The following is a 10,291-nucleotide window of genomic DNA, read 5'->3' as shown; positions in this document are numbered from 1 at the left end:
ATGAAAAGTCACAGAAGAATGCATCTTGGGCTTTGGAGAGACCCAAGAAGAAGGCACACAGAGAGAGACAGTCACCAGATTGTACCCTTGCTTAGACAAAGTGACTCTGATCCAATTCTGATGAGAATAATAACATAATAAACAAAAACAATAACAAAGCTAATCGTAACTAAAATTTATTGGGTGTTTAGAGAGTGCCAGCATTGTGCTAAGCACACATAATGACTTTCTGAAGCTAAGGAACATTTCCAAAGTCAAATAGCTGTTAAGAAGCAGAACCACGGTCTGAGGACAGATTTTTGAACTGTCGCCTTTAATTGCCTCTTAAATGTAGGAAGGCGGAGTGTAAAGGGTTTAAATATAAATACGCAGGGCGCAGATGGAATGGAAAATAACTCTTTATTATCTGTATTTTATCTCCCTTCTTCTTTAAAAAACCACAATATTAAAACCCTAAGCGTTGAAGTGTCACAAAATTTCATTCTAGATTTTATTTTCCGCGGAGTCTGAAATGTGCTGCTGCAGGCCAACCTCAGCATCTGGACTGGAAACCCTCTCCTTCCAGGAAACTCTGATTCTTGTTTTTTCTTGCTGGAAACTCTGTTCCTGGGTGCCCAGGTCAGTTGACTGTATCGTGTATCTTGACTGCACTTGGAAACAAAATTTAGCTATCAACACATGCATTTTCTTTTGTAACTGTTTCAGGATGGTCGATGGTTCTTTTTCCAATAAGTGTGTACAAGTCCAAAGCTGCCACTAGCAGAGGCAATGCACAAGAGATTCCGACTGTGCTTGGGGAGGGGTACGTGTGGTCACTGGGTCACAACCATGAGTTGGCTTGACACACAGAGCTTTGCTCAAACAGGAGGAGTGTGGCTAGCTGAGATACTTGGGATCCATCTCTCTCCTCTGAAATTTACCTTGCACAGTTTTTAACAAGAAGTCTCCTATAAATTCTTATCTTTGTTCTTATGTTGGTGATGTATCTGATGCCTGTAGGATCTTTTTCTTTGCCTTTGCCTTTGCGTGGTTAGAATATGATGTATCTAAGCATGTTTTTTCTTCTTCAGTGTTTATCCTCTTTTGGCATTCTCTGAGTTTCTTGGATCTTTGGTCTGGTATCTTTTGTTGTTTTGATACATTCTGGTCCATTATGACTTCCAATATTTCTTCTGATTCTCATTCTCTCTGTCTCTGTCTCTCTCTGTCTCTTTCTCCTCTTTCAGGGGTGCCAATTACACTTATGTTAGACTTTTTGATATTGTCTCATACCCTTTGGGTTCTCTGTTCTATTTTTTCCAGCCTTTTTTCTGTTTGTGTTTCCATTTGGTAATTTCCAGTGAACTATCTTTATCTTCAGGGATTCATTGGCTGCTCCGTTGAGTCTAATGATGATCCTGTGGAATCTTTCTTCATATATATTTTTATTTCTAGCATTTTCATTTGACTCTTTTCAATGGTTTCTGTCTTTGTGCTGAAATTCTTATCTGCTCATGCATGTGGTCCACCTTTTCCACTAGGGTATTTGATATATTAAACACAGTTATTTAAAATTCTCTGATAGTTTCAACATCTGGATTATCTCTGAGCCTGATTCTATGGATGAATTTGTCTCTTGGCAGTGGGTAGTTTTTGTCCTGCTTTTCCTCCATATCTCATAATTTTTAATCCAATGCCAAACATCATGTCTAGAACAGCAGTCTGGGGTCAATAGTATTTGTTCCTGGAAATAGACACATCTCTTCTTTTGATAGGCTGCTAGTGTGGAGGTTGAGTCAGTCTTGTCGGGAAATGAACCACGATTTGATTTTGCTGTCATTAGGGTCACTTTCAGTGCTCCACCAGCTTCAAATTCCTCTAATGTTCCTTTGTGCTTGGAGCTGGTTCCAGAGGGTGTTTCTCAATATTCCTGCTTTGCTTTCAGCTTTCTCTGTGAGACTGCTCCTCAGACAGGCTCTCTATCCAAGGTCTTGCCCTTCTGTAAGCTGTGGAGGGAAAGTTCTCATTTCTTAGTGAATTCTTGCTTGATGGGAAGAGGTTGAGTGTTTTTTGTTGTGTCCAGCCTCACTCTTAGACAGACCCTTTGTGTCTGGGTCTTGGGGATGGATCTTTCTCAGTGAGCCTTCTTCTCCTCTTCATGGCAGCCAAATTATCTTGTATCCTGTCCTTTCCCCAACAGCAAGAGACACCTAATGGCATTGGTATAGAATCCTGGGCCCAGGATTCTTTCTTGAACTTGCCCCATGGATACAGGGATTTTTCTCTCATTCTTCTCAGAGCTACAATGGGTCTTCACTTATGCCCTGGGGTGACAGAGGTTTCTGCCCTTCCCACAGTGGCTTGAGGCTTTTGCTCCATATGCCAGTTCCTTTTTTCAGTTTTGCACCAGCCAGAGAGGGCTTCTCTGGTCTCCCACCCTACCCCCAGGTTCACCAATGAACACCAGGTAGGTGTCCACAGAGAAAATTCCTTGACGGTTGCAACCTCTCTTTTTGTCTGGGGAATCTCAGGAACTTCATACTGTCATGCCAGCCCACACTTGGCCTTTAGAAAGTTGTTACAAAATATAGCTGAATTCCTCTTATCTGCTTGTACGGTGCTTGGAATGTCTTCCCCTTGTGTTTACGTTCCATCTGTCTCTTGGAGGGGCTCATTTTTCCTTGGATTTCGAGCCACTTGGTTGCCCTGCCATCTCAGCACTCTGGTTGGAGAAAAGTTATGATTTTTGTAATTTATCTGGCTTTTTCTTATTGTTAGGGTGGGATTCACACTCCTTCTTACTTTCTATAACCTAGACAGAAGCAGTACCTCATTTCTCTCAGAATGTAAACTGGGAAATGTTGATAATTCACAAATTAGCAGTGGGAAGAGAAGACGCACAAGGGCAGCAGAAACAGAAGAGCAGACTTCGGTTGCTGAGGAACCAAAAGAACGGCTTGATCTGGTCCCTAGGGATGCCCTGAGTCCACCCAGGTCCTGAATCCTGTCTCGGCACCTGTGAGTCCTGCCTGGACTGCAGTGTTCTGGATTTCTGGGAGATGCTTGCATTCTTTATGGCCATGTTTGTACTTTTCCTCCTTCATTCATTCATTTGGTGAATCTTTACTGAGAACATCTTATTCTGAATTCTCTACTAGGTGCTGAGAATTCACCGTTAACAACTAGACATAATTCTTGCCGTCATGGTGCTTACAGTCTAACTGGGCAAACAAATATTAAAACAAGTGATAAATTAAACATCTAATGGACCTCATAAAGAAAGAGTGTTGGGTTCTATGCAAGTCCTAATGTAGGGTCCTGAGCTGGTCTGGAAGTCTCCCTCAGGATTTGAAGGGTGTGGAGACTGAAAATGTACCTTTTAGATCTCCAACAATAAGGACCTTAATGGACTGATGTCCTAGCTATTTTGCTCTGAAATCTACACTATATTATATTGACACGGAACCATGCTTCTCCATAACTGGGCACAGCAGGCACACTAAGGCATGCTGTTCTGGGAGATGTCTGACTCTTCTGACAAGTGATTTTGGCTCGAGAACTCCCCATTGGCTTTACTAATCTTTCTTGAGCTCCACTGCAGTCTACAACTCTTCCACCAGCCTCCCTTCCTTTCCTCTTTCTTTGACAACGAGGCAGATGTTTTTCGTGGTCTAATGGCCCTCCAGTCTCCTCTGGCTCCCTCCTCATTTCCCTTTGCAGGACTTTCCCTAAGAAATCTCTTGCACATCAGATCCTAGCTTGGCATCTTCTTCTTGGAGGACACGGACGAACACAAAGGCCAAAATCTGAAAGCGAAGCAAGTGTGAGTCACGCAAATAGGAGCAGGTGCATGGATGAGTGTTCTAGGCAGAGGAACAGCACATCCAAAGGTCAGGTGGGAGAATGCTCAAAGAGCTTTCAGAGGACTGAAAGCCACTACACACCTATCAGAATGGCCAAAATCTGGAACACTGACAACAGCTGGCAAGGATGTGTGGCAACAGGACCTCTCATTCATTGTTGATGGGAATGCAAAGTGGTACAGCCACTTTGAAAGACAGTTTAACATTTGTTACAAAACTAAACATATTTTAACCATATGGTCCAGCAGTTGTGCTCTTCGGTGTTTACCCCATGGAACTGGAAACTTATGTCCACACAAAAATATGCATGTGGAAGTTTATAGCAGCTTTATTCATAATTGTCAAAACTTGGAAGTAACTAAGATGTCCTTCAGTAGATGAATGGGTAAATAAACTGTGGTACTTCCAGACAATGGAATACTATTTATTGCTAAAAAGAAATGAGGTATCATGCCATGCAAAGACGTGGAGGAAGCTTAAATGCATATTACCACCTGCAAGAAGCCAATCTGAAAAGGATAGATACTGTATGATTCCAATTACATGACATTCTAGAAAAGACCAAACTACAGAGATAGTAAAAAGATTAGTGGTTGCCAGGAGTTACGGGGGAGGGAAGGATGAAGAGGCAGAGCACAGGATATTTTTGACTCAGTGAAACTGCTCTGTGTGATATTATAACGGTGGATACACAGTCATTACACATTTGTCCAAACCCATAGAATGTACAACAGCAAGAGTGAACCCTAATGTAAACTGTGGACTCTGGGCGATGATGATCTGTCAATGTAGGTTCATCAGTTGTAACACGCTGGTGGGGGGTGTTGATAATGTGGGAGGCTGTGCATGTGTGGGGGTAGGGGACACATGGGGAATCTCTGTACCTGCTTTTAAGTTTTGCTGTGAACCTAAAACTGGTCTAAAAAAATAAAGTCTATTACAAAAGAAAAAAAAAGGACTGGAAGCAATCTAGAACGTTTGCAGGTGAGAGAGTGGGGGAGCCGGTGGAGAAAGATGAGACTAAGGGCAGAATCATATGCACCATCCTAAGGATTTTGGTCTCTACAATGAAGGATGCCATGTAGGGAAGTGACATGGATCGCTTTTCATTTTAAAAAGATCTTTATAGACGTGATACTTAGAATAGATTGATGAGGGGACAAGAGAGGCTGCATGGAGACTAGCAAGGAGGCAATAATAGAAGTTTCATAGCAGAGACAGTGATGGGTATCGAAGAGACAGAATATGCGATATTGGAGAAATATATAAAAATGATATATTGCATGTAGAGGGAAAAGTCAAAGATATCTTCAGATTTTAGTCTTGAGCAAGAGGCTGGCTGATGACCTCATCCACCAATATACCACCACAGGATACAAGCAGGGCTTCTTTTGGGGAGTGGGCATGGAGGGTGAGCTCAGTTTTGAGCACGTTGAGTTTGAGGTGCCAGTTAGATAGCTAAGGGGAGCTATCAGGAGGATAGTGGGATTTTGTGGGTCTAGAGCTCAGAAAGAAGTGTGGGCTAGAGATGGAGACTTTAGGGTACTCAGACCTTAGATGGTGTTTGAAGTCATGGCAATGTTGAGGTTGCACAGGCAGAAAGTTTAGCATGAAGAAAATGAGCTTAGGCTGTCCTGAGGGACTTTGGCATTTAAGGTTAGAAGAGGTGGAGCTGGAAAAGGAGACTGCCAAGGAGCTGAGAAGACAATGTAGGGAGTGGGTGTCCTACAAGTCGTGGTGTCATGAGAGTGTCGAGGGGGACCCCTAATATCACACTTGGGGGTGGGGGAAGAGTCTTTAAGGAAGTGAGGGAGTTACCCCAATGAACAAGCATAATTTAGGCAGAGGCAATAGCATGTTTGAAGCAGAGATGGGAATGAGCATGGATCTACATGGGAAACTGCAAATTAGTAAGGATGGTGGGAGAGTAGGGTGCTGGATGAGGAGAGGCAAGAGTTGAGGCTAAAAGAGAGATGGAGGGTAGATCCTGAAGGGCTCTCTGTTCCATCTGAGGGAAGTGTGGACTCTGTTCTGAAGTCTGCTGTGCTCCCTCTGAGTATTTTAAGCAGGGATGCAGCACAATCCAATTTGCATTTTAGGAAGATCACCCTACCAGTCCTGTGGCTGTTAGATGGGATGGATTGAGACAAGAAGGCAAAAGGAGGACTTTGCCCAAATCTGGGCAAAAAGTGACAAGGATAGGACTGAGGCAGTGGCAGTGGGGAAGGTGATGGGGGACGCGGACTCCAGAGATACGTAGGAAACAACATGAATAGGAATTGTAGTTAGATATCTTCTACCTTAAGAAGTTCAAATTTTAAAATTTCTATCTTGTATGCATTATTCTTAGAGAAACAGATTATTAATTAAAGCTCATCAGTAACAGTCCAGGTATAAATCATCAAAGTGGAAAAGTCATTCCTCTAAGGATGTTGTGTAACAGGTGTTATAGTTGGTGCTACTATAGTTCTTTTTGGAAATCACCATGCATCTCTCCCCATTTCAGGCATTCCCATACAAGAGCTATCCAAAATTACTAAATGTTCTTCCTCAGCCACTGGGGTACAATATTATCTATCTTAATACCATTATAAGCAGGTTGACACTGAATACAAATACCTTGTGATATGCAAATTTACTAAAAAAACTCTGTCTTCCCAAGTTAAAAGCACCAATCAGAATTGCTAAAGCACAAACCATTAATGCTTCTAGAAAAGTCATCCTAACACAGCTCAATTCCATTTCAAAGATATAAAAGTCCGGTTTTATTACACCCGAAGCACAAAGTATGGCCATAACAAAGTTGTTATGGCCCTTGATGGAATTTGCTAAGGCAGCGTAGCATGAGCATGATCACCTGCCAGCATTTGCTGCTAAGAATTCTGTGAAATTCCCTTATACAACAACAGATATTCCTGGATAACTTCGAACACTAAACATGATCACTTTTAGTTTGAGTAAGATGGAGGTGATATGAGAGGAGTGGGAGATGGGCAAGCATCATCATTCTTGTTTCTGCCAGGACTGTTATAAAGGGGGGGTGGATGGCAGGACCTTCCCTTCTGTGGTCTCCACCTTGGATCCAGACGCACAGTGCAGGTTTTGGGCTGAAGTGGGAAACATGGAAACATCCAGTCATCATCAAAGGCCCCACTACTTGTCCCAACTCTGCTCCAGGGTAAACAGACCCTGTCTCCTCTACCTACACAACTCAAACACAGCTATGGAGTTAATGCTGTGCTTCCTGACTCAATAATGTTGACTTGCAGTAGCAGGTGGTCCCTCTCTCTCCTCTACTCTAGGTATTTCTGCTCCTCCATTTAGATGCTCGTCATCAGCGGGATGTTTCCTTCCTTCCTTCCTTCCTTCCTTCCTCCTTTCCTTCCTTCTTTCCTTCCTCCCTCCCTCCCTTTCCTCCTTCCTTTTTCCCTCCCTCCCTTCCACAAATATTTGAGCGTCTTATGTCCCAAGTATCAGGGATACACCAGTGAACAAACAGACAAAAATCTCTATCCTCACGGAATTTGCATTCTAGTGTGAGAGAAAATTCAACATGATCTTAAGTGAATGAATTGAGGCATCTTTTGCTTTGTAGTGGAACCTGAAGACCTGCATTTGAATCTTCACTCTGGTCAATTTCTGCATGATTTAAGGCATTTCATGTCTCTGAACTTTAACTTACAAAATATCTGGGAGGATTAAGTGTTTTTCACAAAGTGTGCACTGCTCCACAACTTAATATCTTATTATCCATGTAAACAGAATGGAAACTGCAGATCCAGCAAGCTTGATGGCATTTGAGTGGTGGCTGGATTTCTAAATCCTATAATCCAGTACCCTGTGTGTGGGCTCTTTTCTCTTTGAGATGAGATATGAGTAATTTCCAAATTGAGGTCAAAGGACTTGGAAATGAATTTCCTGGGATCACCCCCAAACCAGCCTGTCTTTGAGAAATCGTACCATCTAGCCGTGGCTGAGTTTCTGCCTGAGCTGCGGTCACTGGGGCCTCCAGTTCTATTCAATTTTCTCCCGTGGGGAGTATGCCAAGACCCAGTCAAAGCCTTATCATTTCCGTCATTGCTTATGCTCTCAAAGTCAGAGCATTTTGGAAGCAAAATGACATTACATTTTACATTGAACCTTTATTAGTAAAAGGAAATTTAAGTAACTCTGAAGCTAAGGCAGGACCTCTTGTACATATGTAGATAGGGCAAGACTTTTGTTGTTTGGTTCCAGTTGTTTCAAAGTTACAGTAATTTCGTTCTGATTTTGACTCTATGATATTAGATGTAGACAATTTTCCTTGAGTCTCTAGAATTTGCTTGCCTAGGAACTTGTTTTTTCCTGGACTTTTCTGGTCTTCATCATTAGACTGACTCACCTCTTGTCTGGCCTAATTTTGATGTTCATCCTTCTCCTTGCTCTTTCCCACGACACCCCGAGTCCTGTCCTAAGCCCATGAGAGCCTCTGAGTTTTGCCATAATGATACCAGTTATTAGGATTTGTTGCTTTAAAAAAGTCCTTAATTCACTTTACGCTTTGATTTCATGTAGACAGAGAGATCAATTGTTGTTCTCTGAATATTCTGGTTTTCCATTTGAAAATTATTCTGTGAAGTTGGTAAGACCCTAAATTATTTCAACCAATCAGAATATCAATATTATTCATTGTTCCCTATTTTGGAAGAAAAAGAAATACAAACAAGATTAATATCAGGAACTTCAAGTAACAAATATTTATGGTGCACCTATTCAAGATAAGACGTGTTGGGCACTAAGGATTCTGTTGTAAACAAGATGGACATGTCTGCTGTGTTTATGGAGCTGGTCTTGGCAGGGAAATTGATTAGAAAAAACCAAACTTACTAACGGGGTCAATATCGTTTCAGCGCCACTCTAACCATTCACCCCTGACCCTGAGCTAGGTTGAAACAAAAGTTTATTTGATGAACCCCCAAATTCAGTTAACCAGTAACCCATTCCTGATGCATACTAGTTAATTGAGGCACCACACAGACCATCAGAACAGGCTGGATATACCAATTGGAGGGCTCCCACGTTTGTAAAGTCTCCCAGCAGCATATTCCCTTTATGCCTCCTGATGACCCGGTGAGGTTGGCAATACAGGAATTGTTGGTCTTATTTCACACTTGAGTAGAAACATAACTTTTGAGTATTTACTGTGTGTAAAGCCCTGTGCTATCTACTATGGGTTTTAAAAATAAAATTGAGATGAAAAAGTTATCAAAAGAGTGACCTAGATTATGTTGCTAAAATAAGGAAATCTCAGTAATTTCAAGTGCACAGGATGTAGATTGTCCAGAGGGAATTTCTCCCAGCGAGGACATGTCAGAGTGACCTCATCCAGAGACTGCGGGTCAGCTGGCTTATCTGGGCCAATTTTTCCTCTCAAGCCAATGGTGTGGTGACCACAGGAATTTCTGCAAGATGCAGATGATGGATGATTCTCATGGCCTGTATTGGGTGCTACTGAAGAGTTTCCTTCTGGATGATTCATCGGGAGAATTTAGTACGACGTGGGGTGGAGGGGGGTGGTCTCTGGTGTTTTCATCTGCTGGATCTTCCCAACTAGACCAGCCCCCACATGCGCAATACTAGCTGTCAAGTTTCCTGTAATTCCAAACATGTACAGAAATACTTTTCTTTAACTCAAGGGCAGAAATTTATATCCATCCCCTTTAAATTCCGTCTAATTAGTTTGAACTCACTCTTGTAGTTGCCTGCTCTGTAAAATGAGTGGATCAGAATGGAGTGTAAAAGTGTTGCACAGCCCTGACTGTCTCCAGCAGTGTGTTGCTAGGATCCTGCCACAGCAAGCGCTCCGATGTGAAAGGTTGTGTGAAGTGCAGACAAGAGTCTCCTGAAGACCTTCCTCTGGAACCACCCATGAGTGAGGACAGCAGAAATCTCAGGGATAAAAATGACTTGTTTTTTCTTCCATGCGTGGTGAAGTTTCTGGCTTAGAACAAATGAATGTGTGGACAGCCAGCCTGATACAGACTCTAAAGCTGGTATCTGAAATGAGGAGCTGTCCTTGGGGAACTGCCTCATGACTCGCTGCCCTCCCTGGTCTGCCCTGTTCCCGTCACCCATAGACTCTGCACCCTTTTTCATCTCTCCCCTTTTCAGCTGGGAGTGGCGCCCTGCAGACCCCTCCACCTGTGTTCTGACTCCTCTTCTCTCTTCCTCCTGAGAACCTTGATCCTACAAATCTCTCTCCAGTATCGTTACCATTTCCTTCTACATCATTCCAACAGGAACATAAGTTCTAATATCTCCTGTCTTAAAACAAATAAGCAAACGACAACATCAGCAAATTTCTTTAATTCCATGATCTTCTCCAGCTGCCCATCACTTCTCAGCTCTGTGTCATGGTGGAGCCTCCCCTTCTATCTGATGCAATGTAACTGCTGTAATTAGGCTTCTTT

Source organism: Equus przewalskii, chromosome 5, assembly GCF_037783145.1.
Source record: "Equus przewalskii isolate Varuska chromosome 5, EquPr2, whole genome shotgun sequence".
Classification (NCBI taxonomy): Eukaryota; Metazoa; Chordata; class Mammalia; order Perissodactyla; family Equidae; genus Equus; species Equus przewalskii.
The sequence above is the reverse complement of the archived record's forward strand: the minus strand, read 5'-3'. Positions refer to the sequence as shown.